The following is a 23,302-nucleotide window of genomic DNA, read 5'->3' on the forward strand; positions in this document are numbered from 1 at the left end:
AATGACACAAGCAAAAGTCAAAAGTCATCTTCTTACTTAACCACCCTGGCGTTCTGATTAAATCGCCAGGGTGGCTGCGGGAGGGTTTTTTTTAAATAAAAAAAAAACTATTTCATGCAGCCAACTGAAAGTTGGCTGCATGAAAGCCCACTAGAGGGCGCTCCGGAGGCGATCTTCCGATCGCCTCCGGCGCCCAGAATAAACAAGGAAGGCCGCAATGAGCGGCCTTCCTTGTTTTGCTTATATCGTCGCCATAGCGACGAGCGGAGTGACGTCATCGACGTCAGCCGACGTCGTGACGTCAGCCGCCTCCGATCCAGCCCTTAGCGCTGGCCGGAACTTTTTGTTCCGGCTGCGCAGGGCTCAGGCGGCTAGGGGGGCCCTCTTTCGCCGCTGCTCGCGGCGAATCGCCGCAGAGCGGCGGCGATCAGGCAGCACACGCGGCTGGCAAAGTGCCGGCTGCGTGTGCTGCTTTTTATTTCATCAAAATCGGCCCAGCAGGGCCTGAGCGGCAGCCGCTGGCGGTGTTGGACGAGCTGAGCTCGTCCAGACCGCTCAGCTGGTTAAACAAGTCAGAAATACAGAAGGTACAAAGGCTTAAAGTGACCCAGTCATTCTTTCACACATAATGAAATTATCTTAAAGCGGAATATAACCCTGCATTTCAACTTTGCTCTAAAACATTATTTACAGTATATTATATGCAACCAGCATTTTTTTTTACTAGACCAGCATTGGAAGGGTTACACAGTGCTTTAAAGTTCCTGGAGATTTCTGCAGACGCATCCGAAGCTGAAATAGATACATTTTGTTTACATAGATGTATCTAAGTGTTGAATGTGACTCATCTCTCTGACTGAGAAGGAGTTGGAGGACAGCCAAAGAGTGTGTAACATTTCTCAATAGATACATATAACTGTACCGCAGCCGCTGCTCTCTCCTATGGGGGACTGCATCTCAGTCACACCCCCAGACCTGACAACAGGTCTGGAGGAGGAGTGGGTCTGCTTCTCTCCACACCCTGCACCTTCCGGGTCCTATCACCGCCCCCTTCCCTGCACTTCTCATCCTTTGAGACCCATGTAATCCGCCTGTACCAACTTCTCCCAGCCATCATTGCGGTCCTATATCACCCCCCCATCTGCTCCAACTTCACTCTTTCTGGACAACCTGGCTTCCTGGCTCCCCCACATCCTTTCATCTGACCTCCCCACCATCATACTCGGGGATTTCAACTTACCTATCGATGAGCCTATCTCCACTGCTGCTAAGCAGCTACTCTCCCTCACCAAATCCCTTGGTCTCTCTCAGCACACAAATTCCGCCACCCACCGCGCTGGTCATACTCTTGACCTCATATTCTCAAGGTCCGCCTCCCTCAGCAAACTGGACATCACACCTTTCCCTATCTCTGACCATCACCTCCTCACCTTCACCATCTCCCCACCAACAACTTCTCTCCCCACCCCTCAGCCTGGTCGATGGCAGAGAGACCTACGTAATCTCAGCCCAAATGTCCTAGCAAGTCCCCTTCTCTCCCTCTCCTCCCACCTACTTACCCTAACATGCCCCAATGAAGCGGCTGCACATTATAACCTTGCCCTCTCATCTGCTTTTATATCAAGCTGCCCCCTCAATCTTCCGCCCTATCAAGCCCCCCAACCCTGGCACAACACCCACACACGTAACCTCAGGAAAGAAACTCGAGCAGCCGAACGGAAATGGAGGAAATCACATCTCAATTCTGACTTCCTAGATTACAAGGCCAAACTGTTACTCTTCCACACTGCCCTCTCTGAGGCTAAACAAAGGTACTTTGCTGCACTGATTGGAACCCAAGCTTCCAACCCTCGACAGCTTTTTGCTACCTTCAATTCCCTCCTCAACCCCACTCCTCCCCCTCCCAGCTCCTCCCTCTCAGCCAATGACTTTGCCAACCACTTCACCACTAAAATTGCAACAATACGCAGTGAAATTTCCCTCCTCCATCCCTCCCTTCCCAATGCCTCTCAGGTTGTCCCCTTGCCTTCCCTCCCAGCTGCTCCCCTGTCTCATCCACCCCTCGCCTCTTTTGCTCCTGCCACCATTGATGAAGTCAGCCTGCTGCTAGTGGCTTCCCCCCGGCACATCCTCTCCCTGTGATCCGGTACCCGCGATTACTCTTCGTCCCCACTTCCCTGACCTGGCCCCAGTCCTCACCTCCCTGTTCAATCTCTCCCTTTCCACAGGCATCTTCCCCAAAGCATTCAAACAGGCCACTGTACTTCCCCTGCTGAAAAAACCCTCACTCGACCCATCCCTACCCTCAAACTACCGCCCAATCTCCCTCCTTCCCTATGCTTCTAAACTCCTCGAACGCATAGTCCACCAGCGCATTACCCAAAACATCAACACCAATACCCTACTTGACCCCCTACAGTCTGGATTCCGACCTGCACACTCAACTGAAACAGCCCTCGCCAAGGTGGTCAACGACCTTACCCTTGCCAGGGCCAAAGGCAGTTATTCCATCCTGCTCCTCCTTGACCTCTATGCAGCATTTGACACTGTTGACCACTCCCTCCTCCTCCAATCACTACAGTCCATGGGCATCCATGGTCTTGCCTTGGCCTGGATCTCCTCCTACCTATCCAATTGCTCCTTCACCACTTCCTTCAATGGCTCCTCCTCAACCCCTGCCCCCCTCCCAGTTGGGGTCCCCCAGGGCTCTGTTCTAGGCCCCCTTCTTTTCTCCATATACACTTCCTCAATTGGCAAGCTTATCTCCTCCCTGGGCTTCAATTACCACCTTTATGCAGATGACACTCAGATTTACCTCCATACCCCCGATCTCTCATCCACCACCATAAACAAGGTCTCCTCGTGTCTCTCAGCAATTTCCTCCTGGATGTCAGCTAGGTTCCTAAAGCTTAACCTAGACAAAACTGAGCTCCTGATCTTTCCACCCCATGCTGCTGCACCCATCCCAGATTTCCACCTCACAATCGACAACACAACCATTCTCCCTACCTCCCAGGCCCGCTGCCTGGGTGTCACCTTGGACTCTGACCTCTCCTTCATCCCACACATCCAAAACATCACCAGAGCCTGCAATTTCCACCTCCGTAATATCTCCAAGATCCGTCCCTTCTTAACCCCGGACACGACCAAACTGCTCATCCATGCCCTCATCATCTCCCGCCTTGATTACTGTAACTCCCTCCTTTCTGGCCTCCCCCTGAAATGCACTGCCCCCCTTCAATCAGTGATGAACGCGGCTGCAAGACTCATCCATTCTTCGCACCGCTCTGCATCCACATCTCCCCTTTGTGAATCCCTGCACTGGCTCCCTATCTGTTTCAGGATAAGTTTCAAGATTCTATGCCTGGCGTATAAATCTGTGCACAAAACCTGCCCTATCTACATCTCGGAGCTTGTTCACAAGTATACACCAGGTCGCCCCCTCCGTTCCTCCAACGACCTTAGCCTCACCACCCTACGCATTTCACACTCCCATGCCCGCCTGCAGGATTTCTCAAGAGCTGCCCCCACCCTCTGGAATGCCCTTCCACCACCCATCAGACTTGCTCCCTCTTTCAACACATTCAAGCAAGCCCTCAAAACCCACCTCTTTATGATGGCCTACCCACCTTCTACCACACAGTAACTCTCTAAGGAATATTTAACAGCCCTCCCTAGTGTTTCCAACCCTCCCTTTAGATTGTAAGCCTCTGGCAGGGTCCTCCACTCCCTAGTGTAATCTACACAGGATCATGTACTCCTGTCCAATGACAGCCTGTACTTGTATTACTGGGCCTACCTAACCAGCCCATATTGCATAATCATGTATTTTGTACAATTTGTATGTATAACTTTGTTCTATGTGTATAACCCTATGTATGTCATCCTTCTATCATTGTATATATTTATTGTCCAGCACTGCGTAATATGTTGGTGCTTTATAAATACAATAAATAATAATAATAAATAGAATGTAACAATCTGAACTTCTGCATATCTCTCCACGGAACTTTAAACCTGTGTTTAACCCTTCCAATGCTGGTCTAGTAAAAAAAATGCTTTTTGCATATAATATGCTGTAAATAATGTTTTAGAGCAAAGTTGAAATGCAGGGTTATATTCCGCTTTAAGTTCATTGCATAAGATTTCAGCTTAGTTTGGCTGCACTCCTTGATACATATTTAGAGAGGAGCAGTAACCAAGGATTGTGCTTCATCCAATCAGTAGCTGATACCCGCTTTTTCGCATGAGAAATCCTTACCTCTTCTCGAATAGATGATTAGGGGGTCTGTATGGTTGATATTGTGGTGAAACCCCTCCCACAGTGTGATGTCAGGACCTAGGTCCTGACATCACACAGTAGGAGCCCTGTTGCATTGTTGGAAATAATGTCTGTTTCCAACTGCCAAGCAAAGCAACCAGTATCTCCCTCTGTGCATATGCATATCTATTAAATACAATTTTTAGCCTATCGCATTGTTAGGGGGTGTGGTTATAAATAATGTCAGTTCGTGCTGTCTGTTTTTTTTTCATGTCTGCCAGTAGTAAAGATGAAAACATGCAGGCTGATTGTGGATAAAACAATATGAACAAATTACTTAATTTCTTGATCTCTCTTCTATTTTCTAACTTCTCACTTTGCAATTGCAATGTATTGATTTTTTTCCCCTATTTGTTAAAGTTCCTCTTTAAGTTCATTACATAGGATTTCAGCGTAGTTTGGCTGTACTCTTTGGTACATATTTAATAATAGCATTTAAAACAATTTTTCATTTCTTTGTTGCCATGCGCAGCAGCAGTTCTTTATGCAATATTCAGTCCATTTAATAAAAAGGATCAAAGATTGCCCTGTGTTATGTACTGTAACCAATGGATCTGATTGTGCTTGCCATTTCTGGCTTCTCTCTCTGCATCATGTGATGTAAAGCAACCAATGACATCGTAAGGAAGCCCTGGAAAGAAACCATGTCAGAAAATGGAGAATGCCCAGAAAATTTGCATTTATCCACAAAAGACTGGCCCTAATCCCTTCTGCTGTGATGTCTACTACAATGGGGTCCAGGGGCATTGCTAGCTCGAAGTTCAGTGGCACATGCCTTGGATCTATTCTGGGGTGCCCCAATGTCCTCCAGGCAGAGTCACCTGTGTTGCCTCTATGGGGGCATGGTGGAAGCTGTGGTGCATCAGTCCGGGTTATGCTGGGTGCTGTGGTTCCTCTATGTGAGCATACTGGGTATTGTGGTGCCATGCTGGGTGCTGGGTGCCTTTATGGGGGCATGCAGGGAGCTGTGGTTTTTCTATGAAGGCATGCTGGGAGTTGTGGTGCCTCAATGAGAGGCCCGTGGGAGCATGGGAGGAGGTCCACTAGAAAGTCAGGGAATGCTATGGGGGAACTGCCAGATAATCTGGTGTCAGGCTAGCCCACCGAGCAGAAAGTCAGATCAGCCAGCACAAACTCTGGCCACTCTGGTAGCTCTGACTACTTATGTTTAAGTGACACTGCCTATTTATGTGATTTGCTGCATTTTGGGGTAAAACACTTGTTACTCTACTTGCAATCTGTGCGCAACCTAGCCAATCCAATATGCCTTACACACCTTATGTAAGTATCAGTAAAATTCCTGTGTTTATAAAAATGTAGTGAATTGACCCCGCACGAGCCTTAGGTGCTCACGTTCATAACCAAAAGTTCTGCAGGCAATTGTATTGACCAGAGAAAGTGGGCCAAGACCTGGGAAACGTGTTGTCTTTATTTTTTCCATTAAACAACGGTTTGTCCTTCTGAGAAGGTAAGAAATGATGCTTCTCATATATACAACTAGATGTAGTAGTATCATATCATCAAGGACGTCTCCATCAGTGTTTTTAGTAGAGTCCATACCCCACAGGGGTTTTTTAGTCACAAAGACCTTTAATCCTCACAAATGATCCAGGAGAGCGACCGACCAGCATCTACACCAACAGACCTGGCTGGGACACCGAGCCGGGACGGCTATTTTCCCGTAGGCTTGGAAGGTGGTTGCAAGTTTTGCAGCCAACCCTTTTATAATACTTATACACATGTGCTTACATCCCTTTATCTTAACGATACTGCACCATTGGGCTCCTGGTGTCTCTGATTCACCGAGACTTGGAGGTTACGAGTAACCATCAAGCATCAAAACTTTTTCTAATATCAAACTATGAAATGTGAAGCTCTAAATTCACTGCAGTCTTATCTTCATTTGGCATAAAACATCTCTGATTTAGCACTTAGCAGTGAAGTGTATTGAGAAACATTATTAGTCCGGCTGATGTGCTGTATTAACCAGGGCTGCTGTTCTCTGAAGTCTAACAGGGCTGGGCAGAACATAATGTTAGAGGTTATTATTTTCTGAACTTATACAAAACGTCTTGCAAACAGAGGTGACTGCAGGAGAATATTTATTGCGGGTCTAACAAAGGGGAATAAAAAACATGGAAAAATAAAACAAACTTTTTAACTTTAAATTTTAAAGGATGTGCTGTGATGTAAATTGATCCACAGAATATTATTGTTCCTTTTTGTTTTTGTTTTTTAGAAATCCTTTGTGAATATGTTTACTGTATTTTTGGGACTATAAGACACAAAGGGGCATAGAAGAGGACACAAGGAGGCCAGAGTGGGACACAAGGGGGATAGAGGAGGACACAGGGAGACACAAGGGGGCATGAGGTATAAATGGGGCAAATCCGCCTTCACCACGCATGCAATATGTTTAGTATATATTTTTTCCCCTGGTTTTTGTCCTCTAAACCTAGGTGCATCTTATGGTCAGGAGCATCTTATAGTCCAAAAAATGTGGTATATTCCCTAAAAGTGTTGCTGTACAAATAAAATACAATTTGCTAAGGATGAAAAATGCAAGCAGTGCAGAATAAAAAGGGTGCTATTAGATGGCAAATGTTTGCAACACCCATCCGGGACATTTCAGAACACAGTCAGGGTTGCTGAAAGGTTGATACATCAGCTGTTGTTCAAGCACAATCCTGTGCACGCACCCGCAGTGATAACTTGTTTAACCACTTAACGACAACCTGACTTATAAAAATGTCCTGCTAGAGCCTCTTAATGGCTCCAGGATGTTTTTATAAGTCAGACAGTGCTGCTGCTGCTGTGCACATGCGCGTCCCAGCAGGTGCACATGCGTGCTCCCACGTGTGCACGTACATTCCTGTGCACGTGCACATGAAAATAGTGAAAAAAAATACACCTTTATTTCCAAATACTATATTGTCACCATACTTTGTACTAGGGACTAATTAAAATCTTGTGATAACCAGGACAAATATGCAGATAAAATGTGTGGGTTTTATGTACAGCAGCAGTGTTTATATTAAAACTATAGGGGATGAAATTGGAGAAATAGTGTATTTTTTCATTTTTTCCTTGTTTTTCCCTTTAAAATGCATAGAAAATAAAGTTATTACTGAAAACAAATATCAACCCCAAAAAGCCCAATTGGTGGTGAAAAAAACAAGATATAGATCATTCCATTGTGATTAGTAGGGATTTAGCTATTGGCAAATGAAAGGGATGAGCACTGAAAGGTGAAAATCGCTCTTGTCCGTTAGGGTAAAAACGCCTTTGGGGTGAAGTGGTTAAAATAAATTCCAGCTATATTAAAGATAACGGCCTCAATTTGCAAAAGTCTGCCTAGTGATAATAAGTAACATGAAAGCTCTTCTCATAGGAACAATAGAAATTCATTAAAGAACTCGACTTTATTAAAGCGGGATTGTCACCAAAAAAATCTAATTTCAACAGTAACTGGTCTGAATGTATAAAGTGATAAAGATGCTAATCCTGCATTCAAAACTTTCAAAACTTTTTCTGCTGTTATGGCTTGGAGTTATCACATACCTTAGGAGCACTGGCCCTCCTATGTTTTTGTAGGAGTCTACATACCTCCAGATGCTGACACCAAATCTGCCTTACGCACAGTAGGAGACTCCATCCAACGGTGGGAGACAGCCCTCCCGGACTCCCTCTTCATCATCTTAGGTGACTTCAATAGAGCTAACCTTCGGCTGGAGCTGCCCCGCTACAGACAGCACATCACGTGTCCCACGAGAAATGGGAACACCCTGGATCACTGCTACACTGTGCTCAATCAAGCGTACAAGGCAAATCGTTGGGCTGCACTGGGAAATTCGGATCACTGCCTTATCCACTTGATCCCCACCTACAGAAGACAACTCGAGTCAGCCAAGCCCACCATCAGAACCACCAGAGTATGGTCAGATGAGGCTAAGTTACAACTTCAGGGCTGCCTCGACTGCACCGACTGGTCTGCTCTGGAGGCCCCCTGTCTGGATGAATGGACTGAGAATGTCACCGCCTACATCCGCTTCTGTGAGGAGTCCTGTATCCCCACAAAGTCCTTCAGAGTCTTCCCGAACAACAAACCTTGGTTTCACGGTAAGCTGCGCCGGCTCCGGAAATCCAAAGAGGAAGCGCACAAATCCGGCACCCCAGAGGAGTTCAGGGATGCCAGAAACGCACTAAATCGGGAGCTAAGAGCGGCAAAGCGCAACTACGCAAATAAGCTGAGGGTCAGCCTCCAGTCCAACAGCCCGAGAGAAGTTTGGAAGGGTCTCCGAGCAGCCACTAACTTTAAAGCCAAACCCCTTCAAGCTACACCTAGCAGAGAACTCGCGGAGGAGCTCAACAAGTTTTACTGCAGATTCGAAAACAACCCCTCCCCTCTTGGCGCCCAGGAATCCATGGTACGAGTCCCTCCATCCACCCAGCCTGCACAGATCTCCTCTACTCCAGTGAGGGTCTCCGAGGCCGACGTCCTGAAGCTCCTACGGAAGACCAATCCACGGAAAGCCTCAGGCCCGGACGGTGTGTCATCATCCTGCCTGAAAAGCTGCGCTAGCCAGCTGGCCCCTGTCCTCACGTCCATATTCAACAGATCACTAGCAGAAGGCAAGGTCCCCGCCTGTCTCAAGAAATCCGTGATCATTCCTGTCCCCAAAAAACCAGGGCTGTCCGATCTAAACAACTACAGACCTGTGGCCCTAACTCCCACCATTATGAAAACCTTCGAGAGACTGGTCCTCACCTACCTGAAAGGCTCCACGGATGCCTGCCTGGACCCACTCCAATTTGCTTACAGGGCAAACAGGTCCACGGATGATGCCATAAACACCAGCCTGGCGTACATCATGGATCACCTGGACAGACCTGACACCTATGCAAGGATCCTCTTCCTTGACTTCAGTTCTGCCTTTAATACCATCTGCCCCAACATCCTACATGGCAACCTCACTCAACTTGGTCTCGACTTCACCCTTTGTGGTTGGATTAAAGACTTCCTCACCAACAGGACACAACTAGTTAAACTCGGCAACTGCTCCTCTCAGGAAAGAACCACCAACACGGGGGCCCCGCAAGGTTGTGTGCTGTCCCCATTCCTGTTTTCCTTGTACACGAACGACTGTTCCTCATCCACAAACTCTGTCAAGGTCGTTAAATTTGCAGACGACACTACCATCCTTGGCCTCATTGGGGGTGATGGGGAGAATGACTACAGAAACGAGATTGAACGCATTTGCAATTGGTGTAAGGAACACAATCTGGTACTGAACGCAGGGAAAACAGTTGAACTGGTTATCGACTTTAGAAGGCGCCCTTCCACAATCAACGCTGTCTCCATTGAGGGCACTGAGGTTAACAGGGTGTCTAGCGTACGGTTCCTGGGCACCACCATCACAAATGACTTGAAATGGCTGGATAACACCACAAACACTCAAAGAAAAGCGCAACAAAGGATGTACTTCCTGAGACAACTCAGGAAGTTTGGAATGCCGAGGGAACTGTTGACTTGCTTCTACACGGCCACCATTGAGTCGATCCTCTGTTCCTCGATTATCGTATGGTATGCTGGAGCAACTGCAAGGGACAGACTCAAACTTCAAAGGGTTATCAACTCTGCGGAGAAGATAATAGGGTCACCCCTGCCACCACTGAACCTCTTGTTCACCTCCAGACTATGGTCCAGGGCAAATAAGATAGTGAATGACCCTTCACACCCTGGCTGGCACCGCTTTAATCGGCTTCCCTTAGGCCGTCGCTTCCGCACCATCCCCACTAGAACCACCAGGCACAGGAATACCTTCTTCCCTCAAGCTGTACTGCACCTGAACTCTCGCTCCCTCTCATACGAGGTCCCCTAGCCTTCCACTCTCGCCACTCCTGCCTCGTGACATAGCTGATTTTGTCTTTTTGTCTTTCTTTGTATCAATGTATCTGTATGACTAACAGCCGCTTGTAAACTGTCGATCCTTGCCATGCCGTGTATGCCAGAAATAATTCCGGGTGTGACACCTGTTACACTTGGCGAATAAAAGAGATTCTGATTCTGATTCTGATTCTAATTGCCATTGCCTTTGGCTGGCCAAACAGTTGCATGCTGGAGGGTCTTTTCATCTATAATATATTCCTCCTCTACCCTTTATTACCCCCTCCTTCTAATGACATAAGACAGTGCATTCCTAGCATAGACCTCAGTGGGAGTGTCTGACGAATCTGGGAGGAGGGTGGGTAACGAATACACCATTAGCAAGAGTAAAAAAAAAGAGTGAGGGAGGAAATTATGTCAGGATTAGCTCCATTCACAGGTAACCAAGATGGAAACTGTCTAGAATAGGATTCTCTGCTTTACCTTTATAAAATTCACAGGAATCATAACATGGACAGTGCAATAAATGTGTTATTTAAGTAGAACTAGTATTTATCTACTTATATACAGTAGTGTGTGTTTTTTATTTCTAGGTAAGCATGGTCACTTGTTCTTTAACGTGTGGAGATAAGGTTTCACAGTGGACATTTTATCTCATAACTTAAAAGACAACTGTAACAAGAGGGATATGGAAGCCAGGGCCGGGCCAAGGCAGAGGCGAGAGGCTCCAGCCTCAGGGCGCAGTGTAGGAGGGGGCGCACAACTCATCATTCCCCTATTGTGTATGAAGCTCAGAGAAATAAGAAAATGGGATACATAGCAGTGACTGCAAACTAGATAACTAGAGATTAAGCTGTTGGGGAGGGGCACCCAAGGGCGTCTCTTACTCTAATACCAATCACGGGTGGGCGCAATTTGGTGTCTCAGCCTTGGGTGCTGGAGGACCTTGTCCCAGCTCTGATGGAGGCTACCATATTTATTTCCATTTAAACAATACCAGCGCCTGAATAACACCAGAAACAAGCATGCAGAAATGCCTGATCTGCATATGCTTGTTCAGGGTCTATGGCTAAAAGTATTAGAGGCAAAGGATCAGCAGGGAAACCAGGCAACTGGTATTGCTTAAAGAAACTCTTTAATGAAAAAAGTTCCCCTGGAGGGTACTCACCTCGGTAGGGGGAAGCCTCTGGATCCTATCGAGGCTTCCCCCATCCTCCTGTGTCCCACAATGGACTCGCTGCAGCCCACTGAATGCACAGCCGACAATTTGTCAGGCTGTGCAATATTTACCTTTCCCTGTTCCAGCGCAGTAGCAGTATCGGCTCTCCTCTCGGAAATAGGTGGAAATAGCTGATCTCTGACGGGTCCACTCCGCTGCGCAGGCAGCATTATACAAAGTAAATGGCAATGTCACTTATTCCCTCCCCTACCCTTGCTTGGTACATTTTGCTAAGGCCTATACTAAAATGAACATTAACTGAGACATTTTTTGCACAGAAATCCAGGAAAAACTAGGTCAACTACTTACTGCACAGCATGCAGTATATCTATGCCCTGAGAAACTTCATCTGAAGTTCCAGAGATAGTAGGTAGTTATTTGTCTTCTGCCGCGTTCGCCACGACCACACGTGCTGGTGTGTGCTCCCGCGTGTCTCCTCATCGCCATCCATTAGTACGCTAATCAGTCAATGGGACACACAGTTCCCATTCATTGATCTAAGTGTCTGTGATCAATAATCACCGGCATCAATGAGATTCAATAAAAATTCAATAAAAATACATAAATTTCCCATTAAAATTCACCCCTTGCCTCCCCCACTCTTCCATAGCTAGCAATATAAATCATTTGTATACAGTATATATAAAAAAAGACGTAAAAAATGCATAAATAGTTACTTTAGGGACTCAAAAAATAGTTACCTTAGGGACTGAACTTTTTTTTAATATGTATGTCATGAGGGTATATTACTGTAATTTTTGCAAGTAAGGGCTTGTAATTACTGACAGATGCAAAACTGAAAAAATACACCTTTATTTCCAAATAAAATATTGTCAACATACATTGTATTAGGGACATAATTTAAACGTTTTAATAACGAGGACAAATGTGCAATTAAATTTGTGGTTTCTATCCACGGTGGCTCATTTTATGTTATAACTATAATGGCCGAAAACTGAGAAATAATTAATTTTTCCATTTCTTTCTTATTATTACTATTCAAATGCATTCTGAATAAAATAATTCTTGGCACAATGTACCACCCAAAGAAAGCCTAACTGGTGGCAAAAAAAACAAGATATAAATCATTTTGTTGTGATAAGTAGTGACAAATGTATTGGCAAATGAAAGGGAGGAGTGCTGAAATGTTAAAATTGCTCGGGACCATAAGAGGAAAAAACCCTCAGTGGTGATTTTGTAGTTACTCCTCTGCAGATGACAAGTTACTGCTAAATGTTGTCAATATAGGAGCTATGGGAAGTAAATCTCCTGCAGCAAGCATGCAACCTTGCATTGCATTGAACATAGTGGATCAACACAACAGCCATGCTGGTAGCATTTTCAAATGGGAGCCAGCAAACTTTAAAATAGAGCAATCATTAAAAATCGGTCTGTGTTCGGCTCACTGCCGCTTGTGCAACTGCCATCTTTTCTATGATCATTGTGTTATTCTCTGATCCTTTCTCTTATTACTGACGAGCTCAGTGAGTCTGCAAATTACTTCAAAGGATTTTGGCAACAAAACATAATGTTACACAGCTTGCGTAGAGGGAGCCGGCTCTTGAAACAGCACACATCTGGTAAACGGTCCCATAGGATGGCTCACTAGGAATGGAGACAGAAGCATCTGTTTATTGTGCTTCTACTGAAAGAATACAGAGCAAAAAGGTTTCAGAGAACATTGCCAGCAGATGTGCCGAGGTTTGTTCCATATCTCGCTGGACCAGTCATAAGTATTAGAATTGTATTCTGTAGTGTATACCTATAGTCTAGGGGCTACAGAGCACGATGTACACTAAGAGAACACAGAGTACTGAAGCCTTCAATCATTCCTTTAAAGTCAAGCTATACCGTATTAAGCAAAAATTAACAAGCACAGTTATTAAAGTGTATGCTGAAGCGAAAATAAACTTATGATATAATTAATTGTATGCATAGTATAGTTAAAGAAAACCTGAACTGAAAATAAAAAGTCAAAATACACAGGTCATACTTACTTCCTGTGTTGTCTACTTCTCAATCTATTTCTCCTCTCCATTTGAAAAATGGCCATTACCCCATAACAGCTTCCTGGTCAGCACACTGTTAAACTGTAATATCACCCACTTGTAGAGTGACCATATTTTTGTGGGTCCAACCTGGGACGGGGGGGGGGGGGGAGGGGTACGCGCGCCGCGGCGAAAAGTGGGAAGGAGTGAGGAGCACGCAGCGGCGAAGACTGGGGGAGGGGGGCTGCTGCGCCGAAAAATGGGCGTGGCCATGACATTGTATGGGCGGAGCTAACGTAATGATGTAACAGCGAGGCATAAGAAAGCAGTGTTTACGCCATGATGTGGACAAACGAGACTTTGTATCATGGGTGTGCAGAAACTGTGTGATGCTAATAGTATACCGTAACCACAAAGCAGCAAACATAGCCATCTATGACCATTAAATAATAAATGCAGTAACAGTTACCCCGGACACCAGAAAATAAACGCAATAGGCAACATGTCAGTATAAAATAAATGCAATGCGGGCAAATATGTCAGTACAAAATAAACGCAATGCGGGCAACATGTTAGTACAAAATAAACGCAATGCGGGCAAACATTTCACCAGACAATAAACGCAATGCGGGCAACATGTCAGTACAAAATAAACGCACTGCGGGCAAACATTTCACCAGAAAAGAAACGCACTGCGGGCAAACATTTCACCAGAAAAGAAACGCACTGCGGCCAAACATTTCACCAGAAAAGAAACGCACTGCGGCCAAACATTTCACCAGAAAAGAAACGCACTGCGGGCAAACATTTCACCAGAAAAGAAACGCACTGCGGCCAAACATTTCATCAGAAAAGAAACGCAATGCGGGCAAACATTTCGCCAGAAAAGAAACGCACTGCGGGCAAACATTTCGCCAGAAAAGAAACGCAATGCGGGCAAACATTTCACCAGAAAAGAAACGCACTGCGGGCAAACATTTCACCAGAAAAGAAACGCACTGCGGCCAAACATTTCACCAGAAAAGAAACGCAATGCGGCAAACATTTCGCCAGAAAAGAAACGCACTGCGGGCAAACATTTCGCCAGAAAAGAAACGCACTGCAGGCAAACATTTCGCCAGAAAAGAAACAATGCGGGCAAACAATAACATTTCACTAGAAAAGAAACAATGCGGGCAAACATTTCACCAGAAAAGAAACAATGCGGGCAAACATTTCACCAGAAAAGAAACAATGCGGGCAAACATTTCACCGGAAAAGAAACAATGCGGGCAAACATTTCACCAGAAAAGAAACAATGCGGGCAAACATTTCACCTGGAAAAGAAACAATGCGGGCAAACATTTCACCTGGAAAAGAAACAATGCGGGCAAACATTTCACCAGAAAAGAAACAATGCGGGCAAACATTTCACCTGGAAAAGAAACAATGCGGGCAAACATTTCACCTGGAAAAGAAACAATGCGGGCAAACATTTCACCTGGAAAAGAAACAATGCGGGCAAACATTTCACCAGAAAAGAAACAATGCGGGCAAACATTTCACCTGGAAAAGAAACAATGCGGGCAAACATTTCACCTGGAAAAGAAACAATGCGGGCAAACATTTCACCTGGAAAAGAAACAATGCGGGCAAACATTTCACCTGGAAAAAAAAGCATTTACTCACCTGGCAGAAGTGTCCGGCCTCTGGCGCGCTGCTCCGTCCCGGGACCGTCTTGTTCCTCCTGCTCTGGTCTCCCGCGCTGACAGGGCTACGGCAAGATGGCGCCCGAAGCCCTGTACTAGTGACACAAATAGGTCTCCAGTACAGGGCTCCGGCAGCCATCTTGCCGTAGCCCTGCTCGCCTGCTGGTGTCGGAAACAGACACCGGAAGAGGAGGCTGGAGCGGGGCTGCGGGCAATGAACTGGCACGGCGTCTATAGACGCCGCTGCCAGTTCATTGAGGAGAGAGTGGCCAGAGTCCCGAGGCCGGGACGTCCCGCTGCTGAAAGCGGGACGTTTCCCGGGACCTCATTAAGCCTGGGACAGCGGACCCCGAATCCGGGACGTGTCCCGGGCAATCCGGGACGTCTGGTCACTCTACCCACTTGAGCCATAGGGAAACATGGACATTACCTTGCACATTCAGTTGTAACTGACAGCTGCTGATATATAACTGACAGCAACTGGTATATTTCAGTTCTGACAAAATCTTGTCAGAACTGGAAGGGATCACTGTAAGAAGAAAATGTTGAGCTTCTGAGAGGAACTGCCGGTGAGGTTAGTATGTAATATTCATTTGCAGCTACGTCATGTGTTTATTTTAAATAATTTTACTCGCTTCAGGTTCCCTTTAAGAAATAGAACATTAGTAGCGAAGAAAAGAGTCTCATATTGTTTTCCAGTACAGGAAGCGTTGTTAGACCTACTGGGTCGAATACAGTCCTGTTTTCTGAAGCTCTAAACAGCCAAGAAACAGTGAGAGACAGCTTGGGATAAGGTTTTACTGCAGGAAAGTTCAAAGGGTTATTATTTTTGCTTTGTTTTTCAGTTAAAAATACAGAGTGTGATTTTAAAACTACAACTGTGAAACTGTGATGCAATGTTATAAAAAAAAAGCCATATAACTGAAAATAAAAACATGAGACTCTTTTCTTTGCTACTAATGTTCTATTCATTATCCGTACTACACATACAATTCATTATATCATAAGTTGTTGTTTTTTGTTTTTTTTTTGCTTTAAAGGACAACTGCAGTGAGAGACGTATGAAGGATGCCATATTTGTTTCCTTGTAAACAAAATCAGTTGCCTGGCCACAGAGATGGGACAAGGTCCTCCAGCACCCAAGGCTGAGACACCAAAGTGCGCCCCTTCATCCCTGCTATCCCAGCCATCACACACTGATTGCTATTAGACTAAAAGGCGCCACAGGGCCCACAACCTCCCCAACACCTTAGTATCTAGTTAACTGGCTTGCAGTCACTGCCATGTATCCCCTTTTCTTATTTCTTTCTGCTTCAAACACAATTAGGAATGACAGCTGAATGAATTTTGCGCCCCCTCCTATACTGCGCCCTGAGGCTGAAGCCTCTCCAGCCTATGCCTCGGCCCGGCCCTGCCTGGCCACCCTGCTGATCCTTATGGCCACAGTAGTGTCTGAATTACACCAGAAACAAGCATGCAGATAATCCTGTCAGAGGATCAGACCAGGTGGTTCTGCAATAATATCAGAAACATCTGGTCTGCATATGCTTCTTCAGAGTCTATGGCTACAAGTATTAGAGGCAGAGGATCAGCAGGAGAGCCAGGAAACTGGTATTGCTTAAAAGGAAATAAATATGGTAGACTCCATATTCCTCTCGCTTTAGTTGTCCTTTCTAGCAAACTTGAAATAACCTTGCCTCACTTTATCTCATCTTTGCCAGGTTCCATGGGCCTAAATAATAATCTGAACATTTGTATAGCGCTTGTCTCCTGTTGGACTCAAATCACTCAAGAGCTGCAGCCACTGGGACGTGCTCAAGAGGCCACCCTGCAGTGTTAGGGAGTCTTGCCTTGAACTCTTTACTGAATAGGTACTGACCCTAGCCAGGATTCAAACCCTGGTCGTCTCCCAAGTCAAAGGCAGTGCCCTTAACCAGTACACTCACTATCCAGCCACTAATAGTAATCTGAACAGTTGTATAGCGCTTGCCTCCTGTCTGACTCAAAGCGCTCAAGAGCTGCAGCCACTGGGACGCGCTCTAGAGGCCTCCCTGCAGTGTTAGGAAGTCTTGCCTTGAACTCCTTACTGAATACGTACTGACCCTAGCCAGGATTCGAAATGACATTGTATTTCTAATGCGCATGTAACTTTGCTGGCCAGAGCTGCAGAATGTTTGTCATGGGAGCTGCCATCTTGTTTTCTACAAAATCTAAAAATGACCTTACCTGGAACTGATGCACCTTATTATTGCCTCCAAGCAAGTCTGAGATTGCACTGATTACACAGGAGTGATGAAGGAAGTGCAGACAGACTGCTGCCCATTGAGAAAATAATAAACACTACAGGGGAAAGTGAGGACTCTGAGAAATGGAACTGCTAAGTGACAAATAATGGGCGTGTATATAATTCTGGCTTAAAAAAGATCAAAGATTTAATATAAAAAGACACATAAAGTTCAGGTACAATAGGGCGATAATCACAGTGGAGGGTGCACTAATTACAAGGGAAAGGCACAGAGAAGCAGTCCTCCTCATGTTAGATTGCCATGCTGCTTTTTTCTCTGTCACTTATCTACATACTACTTACTTAGCCCCTCACCTAGGTCTTACTGGTTTCTCACTCACTTGAGACAATTAACCAGTCACTAACTTGGGACAATGAACCAGACTAGAAACCTCTTTCCAGACGATTGATTTATAAAGTATTATAGCCAGACAGCCAAACAGCCATGCTTCTACAGGTTCTAAGCCTAACAGCCAATCCTCTACAGGCTCTCAGCCTAACAGCCAATCCTCTACAGGCTCTCAGCCTAACAGCCAATCCTCTACAGGCTCTCAGCCTAACACCCAATCCTCTACAGGCTCTCAGCCTAACAGCCAATCCTCTACAGGTTCACAGCCTAACAGCCAATCCTTTACAGAAGGGGTAGGGAACCTATGGCTCGGGAGCCATATGTGGCTCTTTTGATGGCTGCATCTGGCTCACAGACAAATCAGTAGAGGTTGATTCACTAAACTACACTGCTCAAGCAGCGACTGTGTCAGGTCCAGTGACTTTGTAGAACGAAATCCCAGCACTTTGATTGGCCCAATAGGCTGCCTGTCATAGGCTGCCTGTCACTTGACAGGCAGCCTATTGGGCAAAAGTGTGGGGATCTCGTCCTACAAAGTAAATCAACCCCAAGTCAGCTAGCTAATTGTACAAGCTGTTAGTCGGTATTTCTCCTGTCTGGCTCCCGGGTGAATTGCTGATGTTGCTGAAACCCAAGAGAAACCGAAGATGTGTCTGACACTTCCGCTGTCCTGCGGATCAACTGTATACACATCACCATGGCAACAGGGACGTGAGCCCTACTGTCCCAGTTTGAAATCTATTGTATGGCTTTCATGGAATTACATTTTAAAATATGTGGTGTTTATGGCTCTCTCAGCCAAAAAGGTTCCTGACCCCTGATCTACAGGTTCTCAGCCTAACAGACAATCCTCTACAGGTTCTCAGCCTAACAGCCATTCCTCTACAGGTTCTCAGGCTAACAGCCAATCCTCTACAGGTTCTCAGCCTAACAGCCAATCCTCTACAGGTTCTCAGCCTAACAGCCATTCCTCTACAGGTTCTCAGGCTAACAGCCAATCCTCTACAGCAGGGGTCCCCAAACGTTTTGGGTTGAGGGCCGGGTCAACATACTTCAGACCGCTGGTGGGCCGGAGTAAACATAAAATGATGTAGAAGTCTTTGCGGACCAGACAGTGAAGCATACCCAGGTGACAATCTGCAAGCCAATTGGACAGCAGTGTCACCTGATGTGGAATTTGATTGGAAACCAGCAAAATTTCTACTTTCTGGCTTCCATGTGGATGGGGGGTGCTGCACTGCTATTCCATATGTGGACCACCAATATTTAAAGATGTAGCTGACTGCATTTATAAGCAATACATTTTCTGTGTGGGGGGCCGGTAAGAAAGCCTTAGGGGGCCACATTCGGCCCGCGGGCCTTAGTTTGAGGACCACTGCTCTACAGGTTCTCAGCCTAACAGCCAATCCTCTACAGGTTCTCAGCCTAACAGCCAATCCTCTACAGGTTCCCAGCCTAACAGCCAATCCTCTACAGGTTCTCAGCCTAACAGCCAATCCTCTACAGGTTCTCAGCCTAACAGCCAATCCTCTACAGGTTCTCAGCCTAACAGCCAATCCTCTACAGGTTCTCAGCCTAACAGCCAATCCTCTACAGGGTCTCGGCCTAAAGGTGCCCAATAGTGATCCACTCTTTTTTGTCCGATCTTACCATTTCGGTGTAATATAAGCGACAGCCTAAAGTATCCATCTAATAAATTCACTCAGAATACCTTTCTACTACTTACAGTAGATTTAGTAAAATTGGACAAAAAAGATTGGATCATTAGTGGCCACCATAACAGCAATCTTCTACAGGTTCTCAAAGGCAAAAGTCATTTTTACCTTACTAAAAGTGACATAATCACCTGATTTCCATGAAATCACTTTTAGTTCACAAAAATGTTATTGTTTTTTTTTAAATTTCTCAATAAAAGAATACAACAAACAGTGCGATAGAACATATCGGGTGAGTACAATGTCATAGAAATAAAGAACAACAGGCACTATCGATAGCCGCACAAAGCGGCAGAATGTACACATAAATACTAATCAAATGTTGGCAGCAACAAGGCAACAGGTACTAACATCCTAACATAGTCCACACATAATACAGAGTGAACACCTAAACCGTAACAAAGAATTGAACTTCATCCCAATTAGTAGCTGATATCCCTTTTCCCATGAGAAATCTTTTCCTTTTCACGAACGGATCATCATGGGGCTCTCTATGGCTGATATTGTGGTAAAATCCCTTCCACAGTGTGATGTCAAGACCATGGTCCTGACAGATGCCTGTCTGTGGACCTTGTTGCATTGTGGGAAATAACTGTTTACAGCAAGCAGCATCTCCTTCCACTGGCATCACCTGCCAGAAGTAAAAAGGCCACCATGTGATAAATGTCAGAATGTAAATCAGGGAGAGGAAAGATTTTACAATGGGAAAACACTGACTAAATAATTTATACTGACTAAACACTGACTAAATCATTTATACATAATTCTTGTAAAAATGAAGCATGAAGAAAAAAATGAAGCAAAATGAAATGAAGCTTTTTTTATTACATTATTTTCACTGGAGTTCCTCTTTAAGGTCCACCAAGCAAGAACGATGGATGATGAAATCACTTTGAAAGCACCTTCCAATATTTGGGTCACGTACACGGATGGGGCTGGCGTGCTGAAGGAGCCGCTTCTTGTTAGTATGTCCTGTCCGCCTTTGCTTCTTTCCCAAATATGGCCTCAGTCCACTCCCATCGTACAGTGTGACATGTTCTCTCATATGATTCTTTCGCTATATTTAGATTCCAAAACGATTGTGGCTCAATTAAAACGTCAATAAAAAGGTGACAAGCGCAACGTGTCTCACAGGTCTTCGAACACCCGCAACAATCATGTACTGAGAGTAAAGTCACTTGAGTGTCCTACTTGAAGTCGCTACAAAATGTCACCCACACATATGTAACACTTCATAGCTTGCAAGTGACGCCACGTATATATTTAATATTTGCAACCTCTTTTTGAACCTCTATTCCAGTAAAAGTGTTCATTGTATATTAAACGTGTTTTGATTGTTAGAGTTTATAGCTTCTACATGTGCTACAATGAATGGCATGGGTTTGCTAAGTTTCTTTAATCTTTTAAATATATATAAAATAAGGTGTCTTTATTTTTTATTTTCTAACACATGCAGTAAACATTTAAAGAGGTTCTGTAGTGAAAATAACGTAGTGGATAAAATCGCTTTTTTTATTATACAAAATTCACGTATCAATTATTTAGCCAGTGTTCGCACATTTTAATATCTTTCCTCACCCTTATGTACATCCTTTAATTTATCACCTGTGGCAGCCCCTTTGCTACTGGCAAGGCACAATTCAAAGGCCAGTACAAAATATACTGGGGGGAGGGAGGGATTCCACATAGCTATTCAACCAGGGCTAAACATTCAATACACAGCAATATATAGCTAGAGAAAGTTTTTTTGATGCTAAAACCAGAAAAAGCTGGCCACTAACGGTCCAATTTCTAGCGAAAAATCGTTCGAGCGATCAGAAATTCTGATCGAACGAAAAATCGTTCACTACACCATCAACTAACCAATCATTGCTTCCTATCTATCACGACCACCAAGAAAATCCAAATTTTCGTTCGACGAAAATTCATTCGGGCGACATTTTTTTCACTCGTTCATAATCGATTGTGTCCACCAATGGAGATTATTTACAACCAATCCGATCAGAATTTCTGATCGCTCAAACTATTTTTCGCTAGAAATTGGACCGTTAGTGGCCAGCTTAACTGTTAAAGTGGGTATCTTGAATAATTTACTGTATTCTACTATATGTCCCTACAGGGCCTCTTTAAGTATCTGCTATTAGCTGGCAAAATATGACAATATGACAATAGGTCATATTTTCATATTTGTACTTAGTGAGGTTTACTGAAATAATATTATATTATTATCAGAGATTCTGTTATTTCAGGACACTGGCCTGGATTTATGAAGAAGAAAAAAAAACTGCAGATGAGTAGGTTTGTAGCACCCACACAGCTTGGTCTGTTCAGGCAATATGAATGTTGCCACAAACATCGCATCAATCTCCAGGAGGAATTGGTGATATAGACTTAAAGTGTACCCAAGGCGACGTGACATGATGAGATAAACATGTGTATGCAGAATGCAAAATATATTAATGACCAGGCTGTTTTACTTGCATTATTTTGCTGTCTGAAAGAGTTAATTTTTAACCATGGAAGTGACAGCTTCTGTCTTGTTGGTACCTTGCTGGGAATAAAGTAAACATCACTAATAAGCAAAGTACAGCCATAAAAGTTTTTTTTGGCATAATACAACTTCTGAGAGAAGATGGAGATAGGGAAAGGTCAAAAGTTTATGTATTTTCACTCAAGGACACTCAATAGGCTGCCACTGAGCAAAGACAACAAAGTATTCAATCGACTTTGTAAATGTTTAACCTCTGAGGGGTTTTCCCCCCTGACCACCAGAGCAATTTTCACCTTTCAGCGCTCCTCCCTTTCATTATCCAATAACTTTATCACAACAAAATAATCTATATCTTGTTTTTTTGCCACCAATTAGGCTTTCTTTGGGTGGTACATTATGCTCAGTATTATTTTACTCTAAATGCATTTTAATGGGTATAATTAAAAAAAAAGGGAAAAAATCATTAGTTTTCAGTTTTCCGCCATTATAGTTTTAAGTAAAAAAAATTCTACTGTGGATAAAAGCCACACATTTTATTTGCCCATTTGTCCCGGTTATGGCAACGTTTAAAATATTTCTCTCGTACAATGTATAGCACCAATATTTTATTTGGAAATGAAGGTGCATTTTTACAGTTTTTTATACATCATTAATTACAAGCCCATAATTTAAAAATTAACAGTATTATACCCTCTTGACATACATATTAAAGAAGTTAAGTCCCTGAGGTAACTATTTATATTTTACATTTTTTTTTAATGCAAAAAAATGTTTTGAGTACTATGGGAGAGTGTGGAAGGGAGTTAATTTTAAATGTAATAGTGGGTCTTTTATAAATATAACTTTTTTGTAGGTGTACTTTTACTATTTTTCCACAAGATATCCTCGCGCATTACTTTCTGTTGCGTACTATTAGTACACTAAACAGGAAGTAATGTGTGGACGTGTAACTCCGGAAGATAAAATGGCGCAGGCATCTCATTGATGCTTGCGATCATTGATACGGCGGCTTAGATCAATGAATGGGAACTACGTTCACTGATCTCCGGGCTAACGGGCGGCGATGTGAATTGGTGCAGGAGTGCACAAGTGAGTGGGAGTGCAGACAGCGGCGGTCATGTGTATCTACGCCCCGATCATTGAAATGAAGTCTCCCGGGGTGTAGATATACGTACTGTACACTGGCGGGTACGTGGTTAAGTATAAAATCAAACCATGAAATATCTAAAAAAAAGTCATTTTTAGGAGTAGGAAAATTATTACAATTGTTTATCTCATTCGTTTATTTTCACCTCAGGTTCATTTTACCTAGTGCTTTGGGCATTAATGGCTAAATAATTCAAATGTATCTATATCATTT

Source organism: Hyperolius riggenbachi, chromosome 5 (genome assembly GCF_040937935.1).
Source record: "Hyperolius riggenbachi isolate aHypRig1 chromosome 5, aHypRig1.pri, whole genome shotgun sequence".
Classification (NCBI taxonomy): domain Eukaryota; kingdom Metazoa; phylum Chordata; class Amphibia; order Anura; family Hyperoliidae; genus Hyperolius; species Hyperolius riggenbachi.